Raw genomic sequence first — 22917 nt, 5'->3', positions numbered from 1 at the left:
GAGGGGAATGCTGCGAAAATTGATTCGTATAAATGGTGTCTATCGCGTTTTAGCGGTAACTTATCGAGTGGCTGACATTGGGGTTAGTAGCAATGAAATGTTTTTTTTCTCTAGATTCTGCTTCGGGTTCGTCACTGCCTGTGATTGGGAAGGTGCATTACTGAAAACAAATGGGTTTTTTCAGAATCATAATTTCACACGAGAGAAGATTGAGCCGAGACAAATATTTCTCAAAGTACAAATCATAAGCTTTGTTGCTGCTTGTGATTGGATGAGCGTATTGTGGAAAACAAATTGGTACTTATCATAACCATCATATTACATGGGAGAAGTTTGAGCTGAGACGAATTTTCTTCAAAGTGCAATTCATAATTGCATGAGAGCAACAGAACAACGCCGTATTCAAATAAATATGAAAATTGCTAACAGCTGAGTAAATTTTCAATCGAATATCATCTTTAATCCCGGCACCTACTAATCTAAGAACCTACAGAGATTTCATCTGGTTCATGAAGCAGTTTCTCTATCTGGATTGTACTTCGGATCCAACTATAGCGACTACTCTGGGTGGCACATGTCTCGATCTTACGTTCACCCGGAACGTAAGTGTGGAATGCAGGAGATACTGCACGTACTTCTCCTACCGCCGGCCTTTTTTGTCGATTCTTGCGGTGTCCCGAGGTAAAACTAATGATTTAGAAATAAACATAGTTCTCTTCATCAGTTATGTTGTTTTATTCTAGAACCAAAGCCATCCCAGTGAAGTGGATTAACGTCACTGATCGTCGTTGTTCCGCTAGTTCATCTGCCAAAACGTTCGATTTCATCCTGAATCATTGACATCAGCCGTACAGTCCGTAGCAAAAAAATATAATTGCTTCAAAAAATGAAGCTTGAGTATTTGGTAACTAAATTCATATTTGGATCATAATGCATTTAATATGAAACATTTTTTCGTTTTTCCGAAGAAAAGATCGTTTTCTACATATTCAGCCCAACAGTGCATTGATACAGCCTTTAACATTCATCGGGACTACGGTGTACATCACTTCAAAAGGCTTCAAGCCAACATAAACAAACGGCCCTTTTCAGGGCCACCAAATACTCATGGAGGAAATTGTTGTTAAGGTTGTTGTTTGCCGATCTTCTGTTTCTTTAATACTGTGCTTATAGTTATAAAACGAAATGAGTTTATAGTAACAATCGGGTTTTCGCCCATTTATTTCCAGGATATGAGACATGTCGAGGATATTCCAACCCGGATTGAATTTACAGCTCCATTTTCCAAAATCAGCAACAAGGAATATTTTGAGAATTTCAAAATAAAATGTTCTACACTTCACGTAATCCTACGTCCAATTAGCGGTCGTGTCTCGGATACAACCTTCTACTTTTTTACAATAAAGGGAGTTTTGCAATGAGTCAAAAAAACTCGCATAATTTGTCAGTGTCAATGTTTTTGAAATTGTATGTTCTCAAAATAATGTACCAGAAAAATTCACGTCAGACAGTTAATGTTAGTCTAACCAATAGACACAAAAAAAAACACAGTTTTCCCCCTGTTGAAGATTCCATCCCCGTGTCGAAACGTTGGACAAATATACATCTTGTTTCAATCCTTCAAGAGTGCGTAGCCGTTCCTAAAATCGTAATAAAAATATACAGTCGATTTCTCAATAGTTTTTTTTTTGCTTTATTACGTGTTTATCAAAATATTTTCAAATTTTGGCTTACATGTAATGTATTTAAAACATTTTGGAATATCAATTATAATTATCAATTGCATTGACAAATTATTGGATATTTGAAAATTGTACAAAGTGAAGCGTTCTGCGTTTTATAACCTCTTAGACTTATCACTTCTGTTGCTTTTTATGCCAGGGCTTTCAATGCCGAAAAATGTTCAATACCCACCTGAGAAGTCGAAAAAACTTGCAGCTTCCAAAGAACTCATCCTCGATTGCAATGAGAACCGAACCCATCACCACCGGCCTGGCAATAGAGTGCCTGTACCGATTAGACCCCAAATGAAGTCTTACTAGTGGTGTTGAGATAATCAATTATTCAAATCACAATCACCGAGCCCTAATACGCCAGCAGCATGGCTGCGTTTCTTCCCGGCTTCCACACTTGATTTGTTCATGCAGACCATCTATTTTCCTATTTACAGAACGATAATTCACTGCTCTCAACAACGGAGCACATCCGTAAATCGTGCAATACTTCGAACGGGCGGACGGTATCATGCACGAACCTTACGAGTTTTGATTCGTGCGTGATTTGAATTATGCATGAGTTTTGAGAATTTCAGTTTTCCTCAACTCTGCTTCTTAGGCGTGTGGTTTGCTGCTGGACACGAGACATGATTTTCAATAATCTTCAGTCAAATGGCAGAAGAACGGGAAGACATTTCCACTCGACCACGGAGCACGGAGTATTTTGTCTGAGTGGTGAAAAACACGCGGAAAAATATGGGTGGGTCGATGTTGTTTCTATTGATATTGAGTTAGTATCGCTGAAGCTGCGATGACTAAGGCATTGACATCGATGACAAATTACTGATTGAAGTTCGGGGAGAACAATACCGGTAGTGACTAGTGAAGTAACCAAAGCAAAATTTAATACCTAGGAGTGAAATGAAAATTGTCTTGCAGTCTATATTAGGGTATCCAATTGGCAGGAAATGAGCTTAATGCAGTAGGAATAGCATATTTATGTATACACCCGATTCTTTTTTTACACGGGGGATGCGTTCCGTGTAAAAAAAGTTTTCAGTTCAAAATTTGAAAATCAGTGTAAAAAAAGTTTTATGATTTTTCGACAAATCATGCAAAATGGAGCAACTTTGCAAAATTTTTGTATGGGATTTTTTTTACACGGCCGTGTAAAAAAAATCCGTGTAAAAACAGAATCGGGTGTACTGGACATTATCACGTACGTTCAAACATTAGTTCATTAAACAGTATGAACTAATGTTTGAACGTACATTGTAGTAAAATTGAGCGTACTGAATTTACGCCAATTTCCTTCCATCAGTAAGAACAATATGTATATCAAAAGAAAACGATTTTTACCTAGAATATAAATAATTTATAAGGTACACTGGGGGAAGTGGAAAAAGGGGGTAAGTGTAAAAATCGACTCGAAAAATTGGAATTGTACATACTTTACAATTTTTACCACAGCATAACATTGTGCTACAATATACTTTGATGCTCACACTAATACTATGTTGAAATTTGTATAATACATACACTAACACGGTTAACGCTTGAACTGTAATTTTAGGTTTCGCGAAAAGTTGATTTTTGCATTCATAAAATCAATTCTTATTTGCACTAATTGTCCTTTTTTCAAGTGAATTGATATCACAGGTGACCATTTTAATGCTTTTAAACTAATCTCATTCAATTGGTAGTGGTTTGTACCAAGAAAGCAAATAATTCAAAGATTTTACACTTACCCCAGGTATAAAACACTGCGGGGGAAGTGGATTAATCCACCTATCGGTTTGATGCTTTTCACATGTTTTACATATGAAAAAAAAAATGTATGAAAAAGTTGAAATAGCACTGATAGTTAAATATATTGTATAATTCTCATTAATTTTTATTCATAACAAATTTCACCTGTTAATTTTTTTTGCGAACAAATTGGTTAAGGACAAGTGCTTAAGAATAGCTGATAATTTTGTACGTGCTTTGCGCACACACATACATACAAATACGCACATACAGACATCATCTCAATTCGTTAAACTAAGTTGATTAGTTTATAACTCTGTAAGTCCCATTTTTCCTTTAAAAAGTTCATCATGGGGCGAACATATAGACTTTACGTACACGTATTCGGGAAGGCAAAACCAGCCCTCCACTAGCTATTACGAGAATTCCTTGAGGATCTATTCCGTTAAGGTAATGAAATTATTCCACAAAAGATACTCAGAGCAATTATCGTATTAATTTTAGTTATATGTAACTACTCATCACTACTGAAGGTCAAGGTAATATGGGTTTTCCACTTACCCCATCCCACTAGGGTAAGTGGAAAAAAATCTCCTAATTTTAAAATCTATTTCCATAAATTTCAAGCGACCAAAATGGTATGAATTACCGCACAGTTGGTGCAAAATTAACTGTTTTTGATAGCCCATTTTGATTGAACGCATTTAGATCATTTAAACTGGTTTTACACTAATTCAAACATGCACTATCGATTTTTCCTTTTCCACTTCCCCCAGTGTACCTTATAGTTAAATAGTTAAAATAAAAACATTTATACAAGTGTCCTTTAGCTCCGATTACCAGTAATGAACAAAATTGCATCGATAATTTAGCCGGTGACAATGGGTCAAATGGGGGTGAGAATGGGTCACTGTTTCAACCACTTAGATTGATTGTAGAATAGATTGGATGTATTTGAGGGCGAGAAGACTAAAACATAAGAGACATTTTTGATCGATTTTGCTCTATGACCTCCAGACTGCCGGTGAGAACGACGACCTATTCTCACCCCCCAGACCTATTGTCACCCCGATGGTAGTACGTAAAGCTCTTCACTTGTCATAAGACGAGTTTATACAATCCCATTGAATTCCACCACTTAATTGTATCTTGACAGATACGTATTTCGACCTCAACAGTAAGGCCGTCTTCAGTGTCTCGTACTTGACTCGACGTCGAGTGAAGTGGTGGAATTCAATGGGATTGTATAAACTCGTCTTAGGACAAGTGAAGACATTCCACTAAAAAGTTCAAAATAATTTTCTTATCAGTACGTAAAGGCTATATATGTTAGGACGCCCGGCGACCCATAGTGTTATATACCAATCAACTCAGCTCGACGAAATGAGGGAATGTCTGTGTGTGTATGCGTATGTGCATGTATGTTTTTGTGTGTGTATGTGTACATGTACGCAAAAACTCTAGCTCACTTTTTTGACACTTTTCTCGCAACATGTTGCATTCGAGTAAACTAGGCATCGTATATGAGAAGACAAATTTTATCGCATATATTGCTATATTCTATCACAGTTGTATATGTAAGTCTACTTTAAAAAAAGGCGAAAATATGGTTACTATCGTTTATAATACCAGCATGTGGAATTTTTACGATTGCTTCCATAAAAGTCAAGAAATGATATAAGCGATATCAGTTCAATCGGATAAAATCGCAAATATCGTTTATGCATACGCAAATGTCAAATGGCTTTAAATATTTTTTTCGATTTATTGCAACAATTTGCATTTGACGATACAGTCCCAAAGTTTTGTATTCAAAATGACCATAAAAGTTACAGCCAGAAAATTAGGAGGTTTTAAGTGGAAGAATGAAACTTACAATGTTATAAACTTATCGAATCCATTCGCTAATTGAGATGATGTCTGTGTGTGTGTGTGTGTTAGAATGTATGTGTGTGCGCAAAGTACGTATAAAATTATCACCTATTTGCATGCACTTGTCCCTACCGATTTGTTCGCAACAAATTACATTCAACGGCGAAACTTGTTATGAATTTAAATGAATGTGTATTATGGAATCTATTCCACTACACCACTACAAATTGAATATGATGTTTAAATGTATTGTAATGGTCTCCTGTGACAAAAATTCACTGGAAAAAGGGACAATTCGTGTAGATTAGAATTGATTTTATTAATGCAATCATTAACTTTTCTCGAAACCTGAAATGACAGCTCCAGTGTTAACTTTGTTAGTGTGTGTATAACACAAATTTTAACATAGTATTAGTGAGAACATAAAAGTATAATTTTGCACATTGTTATTGTGTGCTTAAAACTATAAAATATGTACAATTCCAATTTTTAGAGTCGATTTTTACACTTTCCCCCTTATTTAAAATTAACTCATTTTATGAGCACGATCAAATAGCGATCTGAATAGACAAAGCCGCGTAGTCGATAGCAGTATTACTGGGTTTTCACGTATTTTACCAGGAATATTAAAAAATGTGAAGTCGTATTTAGAAAAGTCTCAATAGAATATCAAGTGGCATCGATAAATACAAATTGAAAATTTTCTCAAGTTGTGCTCCTTTGGCACAGAAAGCAACTTCAATGTTCATAGATGTGAGCGTTTTTCAATTGCGTCTATAAATGGGATGTAGTTTGTCAAAAATGTATACGTATGTTTGTCTACATACGCTTAAACATTCTTGGTTTTCTAAATGGTAATGAAAGTAATAATTATGCTTATATAGTCAGTTCAGATTACGAGATTTATAACTTGATATAATGTTAAACGACAACTTTGAACATGATGTACAAGATACCGATTTTCAACATGTTTAGCAAATTTTATCGACCCCTGATTTCGTTTACCCTCGATCATATGATAGTTTTGATATGATTTCTTCACGATCAAATTTTGCCAAATTTTTTTTAGGAATTTTATACTCAGAAATAATACTGATAACAACTAATGATTTTCATCGTCTGCTGCTTATAATGATTTATTATATAGAACCTTTCTCGATACATTTTATAATGAGCGAGAAAGGCATCATCACCGCTAGGTGGATTAATGTGGGTTTTTCAATGGACTCATTTTTCGGGCACTTATCCTTAACCGATTTGCTCGCAACAAGTTGCATTCGACGCGGACTTCTATCCCATTATTGTTTCCTATTGAAAATTGGCGAGATCGGATTATGGAATTGGAAGTTATGGCTAAAATACTTTTTTACGGAATAATTAGCGTAAAAAAGTGTCACTCCTTTTTCGGGCACTTGTCCTCAACCGATTTGCTTGCAACCTTGTCCCGAAGTGTGACAATCCATAAAAAACTGATTCATACAAAATGTGTGGCATAGGAGGAGGTCGAAAATGAATAATCAGGTGAATATGAACGATCTTTTTCGTTTACGAAAATAGCCTTGGTTACCATTGTTGTTAGTTGTAAAATCAAAGCATACTAGATCCATGCCATAACTGTACAACTCTTGTGTCAAAAGAGGTGATTCACTTTTTTATGGCGGTCGAGCGTAAAAACCTGGATATGATTTTTTCATTTCTGAATTTATTTCAATATTTTCAAACTAACGTTGTAACCGTTATTCTGGAATTACATTTTGCACGAACATGGGCTTATTAAGAAGTCTAATAATTGAAGTTTTCGCTAAAAATCATCGCTTCTGTATCCGATTCCAATTTTGTTTATTTATACTATCTATCTAAAAATAAATTGGGAACAGGATACCAGGAAAATTGATTTATTCTCTGATTAGCTATCGAGCAATAACAACAATAACTTTGATTAAACCTTGTACGAACGTTTATTCCACTCTACAAATAAATTTATTTTTAGCGGCTTGCTCTTATTAAAACATTTTGCACTTTTCCATTCACTTAGGAATAAATTATTATATTTATACTTACTGAATCATTGAAGAAATTTGCAATAAAAATCTACCTCCATGATAACAGATAATTGGCATCAGCGTTGATGACGTGGTTCTGGGAAGTATCCAACTAATTTGATTTTACGCTATAAGTTACGTGCAGTTCAAGAGAGATTATTAAACGTAAAATAGTTTCTCATTTTATGGATATATTCGAGAATCTAACTATGATTGCAATATTAGCATCGTATTCTCGGAAACATCAGAGCATGTAAGCCAAATGATTCTTGTCATATTATGTTTGGGTTCTGACAAAGGCTTGTTGCGAGGTGCGTTTGTCAGTAACAAACTCTGTTGACGACAAAGGGTATATTGTTAGGCGTTGCTCGAATATTGATTCCTTGATCAGGCTCAATCACTATGTCGCAAACAAGTTAAATTAACATTATATCTGGTTTTTGAACAAAGTTGTTGAATAAACATTATTATCGACTATTTAAGTAAAGCTGAAAAAAGATTGTTAGCTGTTGTTGAATAAATACTCCATTTTTGGGCGAATAATGTTGGAACAAATGTTTTCATGCTTAATAGTATAATGTTTGATCATAAATGAATTATTAAAAAAAATATCGACGCTGAATAAATCTGACAATACTGATTTTCATTCATCTGGCAGTTGTTACTTGGATTTAGTGTTTATTTCGAAAGCTTAGATTTTGTCTGAAGGTCCGATTTTTGTCTGCACTTTGAGCTTTTTGTGGTATTTTTGTGATTTTCATATGGTTAATTTGTTTCAGAAATATCCTCGGATTTGTAAAACATTTGAGAATGAGTCCTTTGACTCATGACTTATGTTTTTCAATCTAATACTTGAAGTTACCTTGAAAATCTGTCATTCAAATCATAATCTTAGTTTTTTTTAATCTAAGAAATTTTTGCACTGAGAATCCGCTGAGGTCAAAAAGTTTTAAAGTATTATTGTACTGGAAGTCCATATTTGAAAATTCAACATTCTGTTAGCATTTATTTCTTCTCTATGATTGCTTTTCAGTATTCCATATAAGCCAATTCTGAATGTTGATAATGACTTGAAATATTGTTACTTCAAGGATACGGCTTTTAGTCTCTGGGTTGTTCGAAACGGATATATTTCGAATTTCTCGACGTTTCGACAGGATGTATTCTGCCTTTACCAGTCAACCTTTCTATTTAAAAAAATCCATTTTAAATTCAGAAAAATTTCCATTGTTTTAAATTTCTCCTACAGATTGAAAAAAAAATTTCTTGAAGTTTTTTTGAAGAATGAATAATTTCCTTGATAATTTTCCAAATGAATTCAGTAGAATTTCACTTGGATTTTGAGAATGTTTTTTTTAACTGAAAATTTTCCTTGAGAAATTGAAAATGCCCTTGGAAAGTACTCTTGAAAAATGAGAAAAGTTTTCGTTGTAAATTTCGAAGAATTCTAGAAGAGATTCATTATGGTCAGAAGAATGATTTGATTCAAAAACACTTCTCTTGAAAATAAAAAAAACTTTCGTAAATTCAAAAGAATTTCCAATGAAACTTCAGATAGGTTTCCACTGCATTTTCAAAATAATTTCCGTTAGGAATTGAGAAGTTTTCCCAGGCCGAATTCAGAATTTCATTGAAGTTGATAGGTATTAAAAATCTATTACTATAGAGGTGTAGAAAAAAAATTCCATGGAAAAAATTAAAACGACTTTTCGGGGATATTCAAAAATTTTCTGATGAAATTTTGAAGAATTTCGTGAAGAAATTCAGGAAAACTACCTCGGAAAGCTATTTCGGTCAAATTCAAATCTGTTTTTCAATGAAACTTCGAATAATTTTCCAAAAAAACAACAAAAAAAAAAAATCATTCAGAAATATTGTTTTTATTTAAGGAAATTTAAGAAATGTTTTGGGAAAATCCAGAATTTGGGGGAGATTCTTTTCGCAAAATTTAGAATATTTTTTTATAAAGGTGCAAAGACAAAAAATCGACAGGCCGATCCATACCGCTGCCCGTCAAATTTGCTTCCGGTGTTATGTCGAAAGCGCCGGTGTGATTATCGGACCGGCTAATACTTCTACATCTGATATCAATATTTACTTTAAAAAATTAAAAATGTTTTTTTACACATCCTTCTTCTTCTTATTGGCATTACATCCACACACTGGGACAGAGCCGCCTTGCAGCTTAGTATTCATTAATCACTTCCACAGTTATTAACTGCGAGGTTTCTAAGCCAGGTTACCATTTTGCATTCGTATATCATGAGGCTAACACGATGATACTTTTATGCCCAGGGAAGTCGAGTCAATTTCCAATCCGAAAATTGCCTAGACCGGCACCGGGAATCGAACCCAGCCGCCATCAGCATGGCCTTGCTTTGTAGCCGCGCGTCTTACCGCACGGCTAAGGAGGGCCCCGCACATCCTCTAAATATTATTTGTCGTGAACTTCTTGTGTTATCAAATATTTTAATAAAATAAAAACCACGTGGTTCAGCCGTCAAACCCCTCCTCCCCCATGTATAACCACGTGGTTTCTGGACGGCCCCTAAGTGAAATTTCTCTTTCTTCGAAATGAAAGATTTTATTCGCATTTGGCGTTCATCTTATCACCCCTAATCCATCCCCACTTAATGAATCATTCTTTGGCGCACATATGTGCTCAGTGCCAAATAAATCACAAAAATACGAAAACATCCATCTGACATCATTGATATCGATATAAGAGAATATAGGAGCTATGAGATCAAGAAGTGGAACAATAACCCTAGTTCCAAAAAAGTATTGACGCATTTATACCACTTGCTTGAAAGCGCATTGTGCGCAAAAAAGCCCATAATTTAATTGGGCTATGCCGGAACTCTCAAAATAAGCTCAAACTTGATATGAAAAGTAACAGTTCAAAAACTTTAAATAACGTGAAGGTTAAGATCATATCCTGGCGCATGTCTGATTCGAAATAAATCCGAGGTCTAAAACAAATGATATATGAATGCTGCTTGTCAGAAGAAATGGAGACAGACCTCTATTACACCGTCTATTATACCAGTGTACATTTACGCTTGCGGCTGAATTCTCTTCTCGCGAGTCGCGACCGTTGCGGTCCGCTTTGACCCGCTTTTTCATTCATTCGCGATCGCCTCCTCGCACAAAAGTAGTTCACTGCCGTCGAAACTTAATGTTCGATGAACAACGTCTATCTCGTGATCGTGGACGTTGTGCGCTAGTTCGAGTGAACCTGAACCAGCTAAGCTTGTTGCGCCTATTAGCCAGTGGTGCTTCTCTTCATTCCACACACACATAACCATTTATGCGCTCGCTGTGCCACGGCCGATGTTGCTGCGTTTTGGAATATGTACAAACCACCTTTCTTTTCCAACTCGTCGGGAGTGAGCAGCGAACCTGGGCGACGGACCAACAACAGTTGGTGCGGTCATAACAATTCCAGCCACGATCAGGTTGAGAGGTTCGGTGCGCGTGTTCAACCGTTTTTTCCGTATGTTGCTCGTTTGAGGGGTGCTTGACACACTAACGACGATCGTTATCGTCAAGGATACGCTTGCAAACAGTTGGTTAGTGCGATTGTAGCAGAATATTCGACTCTACCTCTAAGTGTGATATATTTTCTAATCGTTGAAGAAAATTAAACTGTTCCACATGTGGGTTAACATTTTCACCTGTTGCTGATTATGAACTGGATATTACTTGCGGGTTGTGTGAGTGTATTGCGTTGACGCAAAGTGCCAAAGAGCGCCAACCGGCTGTCTGGTGTCGTTTGCCGTTGTCTGAGCATGAGGTGTTTATCTTCTTGCATCCACCATCATTCTCTCCGCGTATTTATGTTCAATCTACCACGTCTGGAGCCTGAATAAAATAATACCACCAACACAATCTACCATAATCCACTACCACAGCACAAAGTCTATGTCCAGAGAGCTAAAAATGTTTTAATCCGCCGACCATTCTTCGGGATCGTCATACATGTGAGGAGAATTATTCATTCAACGAGGAAACCTGTTACGGGTTGATTCTGCTTTGGTTGGTTTTCCTCCGTCCCATTCAGTCAATTTTCAGCGATCCGTTAAGTTCTCGTTTTTTCTTGAAGTCCGAAGTGTTGTGGCCACGAGATCCCGTCCAAAAAGTGAGCAACATATCCGCATATTGCCAATATTGGTGGCTGCCATCTTTCCTGGAAAGTGGGTGCAGTCGAATGGGATCAGTAGATCAAGCCACAAACGGCGAACACCCTGTCTCACCATCAAGCTGCGGTGATCGGATAAATAACAGAAGAAACCAAACAAGTGACCCCCTGTCTGCAATGCTGCTGTGAAGAGATTAGCGTAATGAAGCGTAAATCGGTGCTGCGGAGCTTAATGATCGCAGTTGGCCAAGGCAAAAACCCATTAGAACGGTTTCCAAGGTAGAGTAGAGAGTGGCTTACTTAGGCCTTACTTACGTCATACGCGTGCCGAAGAACCGAGTGAAGTGTGAAGATAGTATTCTTTTGAAGCAAGTGAAGTATTTTACAGCTACGTTGACCAAGTTTCTTGACCTTAGACGATGCCAACCATAATTAGCAAAACCTGCTGAGTGCAATGTACTAGAAGAACTTTGATTACGAAATTGCTGCCCCTGAAGAAGGTGCAAACAAAGAAGAAAATGGAATAAAGGAAAGTTCAAAGAAGCGGTTACTGAGCGAAAATAATACAAATCAAGTGGGCACTCGAAGCAGGATAATTGGAGACATCAGTGCAAGTGTGTGTATTTTAAAGGTGCGTGTTGCCCACAGTTTTGCCTTGGATGGCATTGTAAAAAAAAAGAAACAGCTATACGGCTCTAGTGGTGTGTTGCCGCGCAGCTTGCACTGGAATTTGGAACCCTGGCGGTAGTGTGTGGGAGGGGTGTGAACCGAGTAATGAAAGGCGGCTGCAGCTACTGGTACCAGAAGGCATACCACTGAGAAGGGGCACAATGATGGGAACTATTCGCATCGAAGACTAACGTGTGGTAAGTTTTTTTTTTGCAGTAAGACTTTTAACTTTTAGCCACCATAGTAGCCGTTGCGTTTGAGTTGCTTTTCCTTCTTTTTCTTGCGGTTCGCACACCACAACTAGCGCTTTCATTTGCCCCGTTGTGGCTGAAGTCACTATAAAATCATGTTTATTGCGATGATAATGACGAACGATGGAAAGATGCTGGGTTATGCTAACGAAATTGCAGCAGTTCAGCATTAAAGGTGCAAAAATGACTCAATTTGAAATTTGGGCCTGCTGGCAGACTAAAGCCATTTTGAGCTATTGTGAAGCATTTTAACGAGAAAGAAGTTGCATTATTTTGTGGTTATTATGGGAGATCACATCTAGATTAGAGCAAATCGGGGTTATAATTTAATAAAATTTCTCCACAAAACGAGATAGCTTCAAATTTGTTCGCAGTGTAATTAGAGCTTAATTAAGTCTTTTCTTTCAAAGATTAAATGCTTAACAGATGAGCGTTGTGTAGTCAGTTAGATTAATTTTCTCTGGGTAAAGTGGAGATTCAATTCTTGTTGGCTTCGTGCCCTTGGGATTAGTGTAGACAGGCATTCAATCACATGATGCTGTGAAGTGTGGGTTCGATTCCCACTTTGGTCGCAAAGTTTTGCGTAACAAAAAAAAGTGTTCGGCAAAGCCAATGCGTTTCATGCTGGTCCGTTGTCTACACAGAAAAAATAAAGAACCTAAAAAAAAGTTTAAAGAACGCAACTTTGAGAACGAAGTTCAAATTTTTAACTCAATAGTAGGTAGTTTTCTCACTCCCTCTCATGAATGATATAAAAAACAAATAGAGCTGCATCGACCCAACGTTCTTATTTGAGTGGTTTTCATCATAGTCTCGGGTGAGCAAAAATAACACAAATTTGAGTTTGTGAATTGTTTCGCGGTTCCGAGTAGTGTGATACTTCTGTCAAAGAGCAAAATGCTAACAGCTGTCTAAAAAAAATTTCATCGAAGTTAAAACGTTTGCAAATTTGACAGATGTTCCGGAAGGTGGCAGCGAAGAATAGTAGTGGTCGGCCAAGAATTCCTTCATCGAAACCAGCAAAAACGAACTGGGTGAGCTTCGAATTCAGCAAGAAGAGTGGGTAACTGATGAAACATGACGGAAGTCAAGGACCTTAGAGAATGCGATAGAGCGGGAAAGATCCAGAACGATTCCTTTCAACAGTATTCGAATCTAGAAAATGAAGTCAAATGGACAAGTGAGGGTGGGTGTACCCCTTGGTCGACGAAGCGTAGAAGGGAATCCACAAAAAAGGTATCTCACGACGCCTGGATGGAGCAAGGATGAACCCGAGAACGACAGTGAAATGTGCGACAGGGCAGTTACTCACCAACACAGCTGGTCAGATAGAACATTAGTTAGAGTACATCCAATTCTGGTTTACACCGTGAATCTGACTACTGATGAGGCATCATGCTACAATGCATTGTTCTTATAGTTGTTTACAAAGTTATCCTGAATCGGATATAAAAAAATATAGATACGGTTATCCAACGGTAACAGGTAGAAACGCACCGGAAAATCATGTGTGGACCATATTGCCACGCTCCTCCATCCTAAGGCAGGCCAAGGTTTTGCAGGTGTCCCTCTGTTTGATGTTTATTGGCTATGACAAAGTTGCGACCATCTCAACCACAAAAGTCTGTGGGGCGTCTTGAGACGGAAGGGAGGCATAGTATGATGCTTTTATGTGCGGAGTTCTGTGACCTTATTCATGTAGCCATAAGGGTGATGCAAGAATGTATTCTACCACCTCGACGAGATTATGTTAGATGCGAATGTCCATTTAACCTTAGGCTTAGTACACGAGTACACGACATCGAAATGAATTCAATTTGGTGTGTTCTATTGACGCAACGGCGCTGCAGAAAAAAGGTAACCGTTGGATGACAATACGAAGCCCCCTAAATCCATATGTAAGATGCGGGTATGCATTGAATATGGTCGTAATATCTTATAGGAGCATGGATCAATAGGGCATTGGAAGAAGATCCAATCAGATAAGTAAACGCATAGAGGGACTCATATATATAAATTTCAAAAAGAAAGGGAGTCGGATGGGTTCCCAAAAAAGAACGCCCAGGTCGAATGCCGTGGTCAGTCCTGAGTTTTCGGTAAGGGTTATCTTATCCGACCCAAAAGTGCCTCAGCTATTCATTTTTAGGAAACAGCACAGTGTAGCTAGTTTTGGACCGTTTTGGATTTTTTTTCATTGACAAACGTGTCTTAGAGGGCATCATGGGTTTTTTTGCATCATGGTTGTCCCGTAACACGGTAGATCACTTTGACGTAGTGTGTTGCGGTGTAAGATCTACCAAACAGAGCCCTAGCCTAATCCATTTTTCTAGCTAGGGCAATAAGTTGTGGTAATTAAGGATTCATCGTATTTAGTCCTCGCTACCAACAGCAGTCTCAGAAATAAAACATAATTAATGTTACCTTACAGACAGTTGAAAGACTCGAATTCCTCTTGTTTGAGGCTAAACTGTATGCAGCGGAAACAACTTTTCAAGCGATTAGCTAAAACACCTCGGTACCCGGTCCTAGGCTGAACTGACTGCTGGAAAAATCGAGTTAGGGGTTTAAATACGTACTAACTCTTCTTGAACTGGTGAACAATGGTAGTGAGAGGAACACACGGAAGTTCTTATTACTGAACAAATTCTCTTGCTTGAAATGGTCTTGTAGACAGAGCTAAATCCCAGGTTTTAAGAGTTTCACTGGTGATATTCTAGAAGCAAGACAAGGATGTGGCTAGGGCTCCGATGCATGGCCAAAAACAGTATTACTGTTCTGTTTTCTCAAGAAAGGATTGATTTCCTATTGATAAGGGGCGCGCCTTCAATGGGATTGCTCTCTATGAAGGATCTAAATAGCGGGACCTTGTCATGGTGGTCTTGAGAAAACAAAACAACTACTGTATCGAAACCGATACTGCATTGCTTCTCAATAGCACTGGAGTAATTCGACATGCACTTAAACACTAAGGATACGGGTAACGCTACAATAGATCTAATAATTGGTCGCAGTGGCACACCCGAACAGGAAAAAAAAAAAATTGGCGGAGGAGGCCTTGCCAATGTTCCCAGTTTTTTGCGGATGGTGTAAGGTAGCGAGGATAACAATATTTTTTTAGTAAGGTATCGAATGTGTACCGGTAGGAGAATCGGAAAGATTACTGTTGGCTCTGCTATCCAGATTTAGCTGAATTTTGTTTATACCCTTTCGACTTTCCTTAATACATTTTTCGGCCATTTATAGTATAGCCAGAAATACATTGATTTATTATTGAAGGAGCATGGAACGGTTGACATAGCGCGGTAGATGACCTCATTATGATGTCGATGGCTGGCGAGTTTCGTGTGACCGAGTTATTCTTTTCGGCAGTACATTATGGATCAGGTTCAGAATTTGAGTTTTGGATAGTATTCGAATGCTTAGCGAGCGAAAGATAGACGCTGAATTAGAGAAAAAGCTGTCGGAACGACAGCGGTGGTGCCTGAGCCTTCCATTTATCGTTCAAAATTCGCTAAATACCAGGCATCTGTTTCGAGCACATGGAGAATCAGTTTGTATTTGATAAACTTTTGGCGATGTTCAAGATAATTCATCGTGTTCATATTTCGACCACAACTACTACTTTGGACTCAATAGTGTCACAATGCTCATCGGATATTATTATTTTTATAAGTTACTAAATTATAGAATTGCTTCTTAGTATTCGGGATCTGGGATTCATTTCGTTACACTTGTGGGACTGTCGGGTTTCTTAGCTCCTGCCTAATCCCTTCGGCTGAGGATTCTTTCAATGTCTTTCTGACTTTTTATCCTCGATTCCGCTTTTTTCATCCTCCTTTCCTTTATACAACTCTCGGCTTATTCTGTCTTTTCCGTTAAATCGGCGCAGATACTATTAAGTTTTTGAAATAAGGCATCAATGTCGGTAGGGGGAATGGATAGAGTAATTACTTCCCTACCTTGGGGAACTGAGTTCCGCTGGACAGAAGTTGAATTCTCGCGGTTTCTGGATAGATGATATTCTGGTCAATTTTTATTCACTGTACATTTATCTCATTTGGGAACCTTTAAATAGCTATCGGTCGTTAGTTACTGCCACATTTGCTGCAGAATTGGTAGTTTCCACAGCTCTCATAATCGGCAATTGGATAGAAACCCGAACAGTTCCCACAGCTTGCTTTCTTGGCTTTGCAGCAATCCGATAAATTCCTCAGCTGGAACAAGTCTCGGAGATTTTCAAACAAGTGTAGGGATTAGACTATGTTGATACTAAAACTTTACCTGGTAAAATATTATGTCAGTACAGATCAATACCGAATTGCCTTAGACAAAGGCGTAGCTGATTGGTGATGTATTAATTACAGTCGACTCTCTACATCTCGATGTTCTGTATCTCGATATCTCTGAGCTGTCTCGATGGTTCTCTATGTCCCTTGAATCTTCATACATTTGGGCATTCTACATCTCAATAAAATCCTTTTTTCGATATCTCTCTATCTCGATGTGTTCTGATCATATTTTGTTCTGGATTTACTCTCGTTATGTCGATATGTTACAATTTTTAGACTACTAGACCATCTTTGGACAATAACAAACATATCAACAACAAGAAATCTAGACCAACATTTGAAAAGGGCGTAATAGCCAAAATTTATTCTTTCTGATTCTTTGTCCACATATATAGCTTTATATGTAGACAAAGAATCAGAAGGAATAAATTTTGGCTGTTTCGCCCTTTTCAAATGTTGGTCTAGAAATGACATTTGTTTTGATGTCGTTCTTCATAGGAACGACCTTATTTGGATCTAGTACCGTGGCGCATCGAAATCCGTACACTTAAGCACCTTAGTATATGAAAAAGTCATTAGAAAATAGGAATCGAATGTAAATAAAACGTTTGTCATTGACACAGAAGCATGAAGGCTTCTACGTTTGAAGTGTTTCGCATTTACTCATTAAAAACTACGAAATACATAATAAAATAATGAATAAAATCAACTACTCCTGACTCGAAATCCGTCCACCGTGGGCGGATTTCGAATCAAAGGATCAAAATCCGTACAGCTATTTTTAAGCTAAATATTTAAATTGAAACAGTCTGATTGACTAAACTACCACTGTCAATAGTTCGATATGCACCTTGAGAAGCGATCCCTTCGATTTGTATTCCGCTTATCTTATGTAATGATTCGCAATTAGCAATTAAAACACAGTTACTTTTGGTGCAATTATGCTCTACACGAAAACAAAATGGCGGCAAAAACTCCGCGTTTGGTGGGTAACGATTTGTTTTTGATTTTTGTTGTTTTAATTTCAAAGCCTTCTTTCCATTTCTATGCCCTAAAAGCTTTCTGCCAAGTATCTGTAAACGGGAACCTTCTTACTAACGAGCGTGAGGTGATCCAAAGGTGGCGGCAGCACTACGAAGAGCACCTGAATGGCGATATGGCAGACAACGGTGGCGGTAAGGTAATGAACCTAGGAGCACGCGCGCAGGACATGCGACTTCCGGCTCCGAATCTCCAGGAAATCCAGGAGGAGATCGGCCGGCTGAAAAACAACAAAGCCCCTGGAGTTGATCAACTACCAGGGGAAGATCCATAAAGTACGTCACGCAAAAATAGGCGATTTTCAAAACCCCCCTCCCCCCTTCGTCACGTTTTTTGTATCAAAACTCCAAAATTTTTGTATGAATCGTCACGCTGCTCTGAACACCCCTCTCCTCTAGAGGCGTGGCGTACTTTGTGGATGACCCCAGGAGAGCTGTTTAAACACGGTGGTGAGGCACTGGCTAGAGCGCTGCATTGGGTGATTACCAAGGTTTGGGAGGATGAGGTTCTGCCGCAGGAGTGGATGGAAGGTGTCGTGTGTCCCATCTACAAAAATGGCGATAAGCTGGATTGTAGCAACTACCGCGCAATCACATTGCTGAACGCCGCCTACAAGGTACTCTCCCAAATTTTATGCCGTCGACTAACACCAATTGCAAGAGAGTTCGTGGGGCAGTACCAGGCGGGATTTATGGGTGAACGCTCTACCACAGACCAGGTATTCGCCATACGTCAGGTATTGCAGAAATGCCGCGAATACAACGTGCCCACACATCATCTATTTATCGACTTCAAAGCCGCATATGATACAATCGATCGGGACCAGCTATGGCAGCTAATGCACGCAAACGGATTTCCGGATAAACTGATACGGTTGATCAAGGCGACGATGGATCGGGTGATGTGCGTAGTTCGAGTTTCAGGGGCATTCTCGAGTCCCTTCGAAACCCGTAGAGGGTTACGGCAAGGTGATGGTCTTTCGTGTCTGCTATTCAACATCGCTTTGGAGGGAGTAATACGAAGGGCAGGGATTGACACGAGTGGTACGATTTTCACGAAGTCCGTCCAGTTATTTGGTTTCGCCGACGACATTGATATCATGGCACGTAACTTTGAGAGGATGGAGGAAGCCTATATAAGACTGAAAAGCGAAGCTAAACGGATTGGACTAGTCATCAACACGTCGAAGACGAAGTACATGATAGGAAGAGGCTCAAGAGAGGTCAATGTGAGCCACCCACCACGAGTTTTTATCGGTGGTGACGAAATCGAGGTGGTTGAAGAATTCGTGTACTTGGGCTCACTGGTGACCGCTGATAACGATACCAGCAGAGAAATTAGGAGACGCATAGTGGCTGGAAATCGTACGTACTTTGGACTCCGCAAGACGCTTCGATCGAATAGAGTTGGCCGCCGGACCAAACTGACTATCTACAAAACGCTTATAAGACCGGTAGTTCTCTACGGACACGAGACCTGGACGATGCTCGTGGAGGACCAACGCGCACTGGGAGTTTTCGAAAGGAAAGTGTTGCGTACCATCTATGGTGGGTTGCAGATGGCGGACGGTACGTGGAAGAGGCGAATGAACCACGAGTTGCATCAGCTGTTGGGAGAACCATCCATCGTTCACACCGCGAAAATCGGAAGACTGCGGTGGGCCGGGCACGTAGCCAGAATGTCGGACAGTAATCCGGTGAAAATGGTTCTCGACAACGTTCCGATGGGGAACAAGAAGGCGAGGCGCACAGCAGGGCAAGGTGGATCGATCAGGTGGAGGACGACTTGCGGACCCTCCGCAGACTGCGTGGTTGGCGAAGTGCAGCCATGGACCGAGCTGAATGGAGAAGTCTTAGTCTGATGATAAATAAATAAACATATACATTCTTTGCAGGCTTCTGGTTAGGCATAACTTTCGCTGACTTCTAGGAGGATGGGAGGTAGCTGAGTTGGAAACACTGAAAACGCTGACTTCTAAAGCGATTCTTGAGCTCTACACACTCAGTTTGTATTTCTGCAAAAATCCCCACAGTCGCGTGCCAAGCAAAATTAAAACTGATATTCCTGCAAAAATGATGTTTGTTAGCTGATTTTTGGCAGAATATTTGCTGATTTTCAGCAACTTTGACATTGTCTGAACTTATTGTAGTTATGTAAAATAAAAAAATTTTTGCTGGGGCTCGTCTGTGCGAATCTCGTTAAAAGTTTAACAAGATCCCGGTAAAAAAATTAAAGTGTAGGTTCAAGATGTTCTTGAGGCCGAGGCTTCATATTTTTCGATACGGGTCATAAGTTCGTCAAATGCCAACGCTTGAGTTTTAAAATTTTGATCAATTTCCAAAATTGTTTTGCACAGTCTGAGAGGAGAAAAGGTCGTTTCTCCGAAAGACATTGGGCCAGAAGCCACTAGGCTTAATGTCGCATTTCCGAAGTGAACGAAATCATTTGAAGGGTTCAAACGCAAAGGGGTGTAAGTGACAAAAAGTTAGTTTTGAGAAAAATGGGTCCAAAGTTTTCCAATATTTTTTCGTTTCATACAAATTGTATGGAAGTTGAAAAAAATTATAATTTTCTATGAATTTTCACAGATCGTATAAACTCTATCAACATATTGCCGCAAAGCTCGAGAACCAAAGCATTTTTACTGTAATCCACTCAATTTTGACCAAAATGTCACTTACACCCTTCTGCTTTCAACCCCTTCATTTAGCCGTATTCTATTTGGCCGAATAGAACGTTTAGCCTAATATGTCGTTCGGCCGAACTGGTCATTTGGTCGAACACATTATTTATCGGAAATGCCGATTGGCCTAAATGGTCGTTGTCAGTAAAGGCCATATGGATAAAAATGTCTTTAAGTCGAAAACGTCATTCGGCGGAAAAGGCGTTCTCTGAACGGGACGCAGCACTGAGAAGTATTTCAACCCAAATCGTGGTCAAAAGTCAAAAACAAAAATTTTAGATATTTCCCTATTATTTTTCGTTTTTGAATTCTCCAATAATGCCATAAGTTTTTTGAAAAAATATTGTTTACTTGTAAGCGATGCTGACTGTCAAAACTTCATCATAATTTCAATGCTGCAATTTCAAATACGTATCTGTCAAGGTACAATTAAGTGGTGGAATTAAATGGGATTGTACGAACTCGTCTTATGACAAGGGAAAATTCTGTGTTTATTATCCTTTGAGTACAACAAATAAGAACTTCTCACTTCTCATTTCTCACTTTTCAGTTTTCATTTTTCGCTTTGCTTTTCTCATTTCTCACGGTGAGAAGTGGAAAGTGAGAAACTAGGAGATTTCTCACTTTTCATTTCTTAGTTTTAGCTTTTCAATTATCATTAATCACTTAACTTTTCACATTCACTATTGTTCAGGCAAACGACTATTTCGGCCATATAGCCCGTTCAGCAAGCGTCATTTTGGGTCGTCATTTTCAGTCAAATGACCTATTCGGCCTCACGACTCTTTCAGCCATATGTCCATTTCGGCTAACTGATATTTTTGGCCAAACGGCCCTTCGCCGTCTGGAAGAGCGTTGATCTCGTTAAAAACCCGTTCTGAAGACAACCATTCTCGCCGTGATAATTGGTTGCGGCAAGATGTGGTCGTTCGTGTTGGTGATATACGTACGGGTCAATCCTAGCATGGATTCCGAACTGAGCCAACTGAGTGAAAAAATGCGGGCTCAGTTTATTTTTTCCATTTTTATTACCGTGTTTTTAAGCTATTTTTATTTGGCGGTGCACCGCCAACACAATAGCCTTTGGTGTGCTTGCATCGTGTGGTGCTCCACCTCTGTCTCCGTCAGTGTTCAAGTCCCCTGCGAAGATGTACTAACCCTGCTTCGGAGTCAGCTGAATGATGTTCCTTCAAACAGCGACGATATAGGGTGGGTGTACCAATTGTCGCAATACTTAAGGACAACTATTTATTTAAAAATAAGTAAAAGGCATGTGGGTGGACTTTATATATCAAGCGAAAGGTTTTACTTCCTGCTCCTTAGAACAGCTGTGAAAACCACAATAAAATTTGTTATTATCCTTAAAATTGATTAATCCATAATAGGAACGCATGCACCAGTTGTGGCACTATTCTTAATTTTGGTTCCTTATTTGGCAAATCCCATTGTTTTCTTATAGGACTGGCCAAATAGGGACCACTAGTGCGACAGCTGGTGCAAAGGACGTAAATATTAAGCAAAATTAATTTTTACAATTATGCTTTGCTTGCTTCGGAGGTGATCAAAGGTGTTATCGTATCATATGAATATGCTTTTTTGGGGCCCTCCTTAGCCGTGCGGTAAGACGCGCGGCTACAAAGCAAGACCATGCTGAGGGTGGCTGGGTTCAATTCCCGGAGCCGGTCTAGACAATTTTCGGATTGGAAATTATCTCGACTTCCCTGGGCATAAAAGTATCATCGTGTTAGCCTCATGATATACGAATGCAAAAATGGTAACTTGGCTTAGAAACCTCGCAGTAAATAACTGTGGAAGTGCTTAATGAACACTAAGCTGCGAGGCGGCTCTGTCCCAGTGTGGGGATGTAATGCCAATAAGAAGAAGAAGAAGAAGAAGAAGATGAATATGCTTTATCGATATGAAATTGATTTGCGGTGATTTCATTGGCTATTTGGCATATAAAGCACTACTAGTGCGACAACTGGTGCTATAGCCACAACTGATACATCTAGCCTAAGCGTGATGGTGCCAACAGAAAAAAAATAACGTCGACACCGATTACCTTGATAACCGTCTGATGGAAGCTTGAAACCAGGTGAGAGTTGATGTTCATCTTACAACCCAAGTAACATTTTAAGTTTTATAACACTCTTGAAGACTATAATTTACTCTTCAAGAGTGTTATAGTACCAGCATAAAACCAGTAAAAGTTTCTCCGGAATTTCCTCCGGAAGTTCCTACAAGAATTCCGCCAGGATTTCCTCCAAGAATTATTCAGGTAGTTCTATCGTTCTATCGAGAATTTCTCCAGAATTCCCTCCGGGAGTTCATTCAGGATTTCTTTTTGAAATTCATTTAAGATTCTTCAGGAATTTATATAAAAACTTGCTGACCCGGCGAACTTTGTCTCGCCCAAAACTGATCAATTTTCTGATATATTTTTTTACGTACACAATTTATCTAAA

At 38.8% G+C, this 22917-nt stretch overlaps 1 protein-coding gene across 2 annotated transcripts in view; it reads left to right on the top strand.

Moving 5' to 3' along the window:
• The first annotated feature begins 10800 nt into the window (after window positions 1-10800).
• LOC134227396 (putative uncharacterized protein DDB_G0277255) overlaps window positions 10801-22917 on the top strand; it is a 115692-nt gene continuing 103575 nt past the window's right edge. The window contains exons 1-2 of one of the 2 annotated variants that reach the window (XM_062708824.1): window positions 10821-10950; window positions 11018-12385. The gene's annotated coding sequence lies outside the window, so the exon portion shown is untranslated. Of the gene's footprint in view, window positions 12386-22917 lie in introns of both variants that reach the window. The other variant, XM_062708822.1, reaches the window with a different exon arrangement.

Source organism: Armigeres subalbatus, chromosome 3, assembly GCF_024139115.2.
Source record: "Armigeres subalbatus isolate Guangzhou_Male chromosome 3, GZ_Asu_2, whole genome shotgun sequence".
In the NCBI taxonomy this organism is placed as follows: domain Eukaryota; kingdom Metazoa; phylum Arthropoda; class Insecta; order Diptera; family Culicidae; genus Armigeres; species Armigeres subalbatus.
Note: the sequence above shows the minus strand (reverse complement) of the source record. Positions and strands in the feature narration are given on the sequence as shown.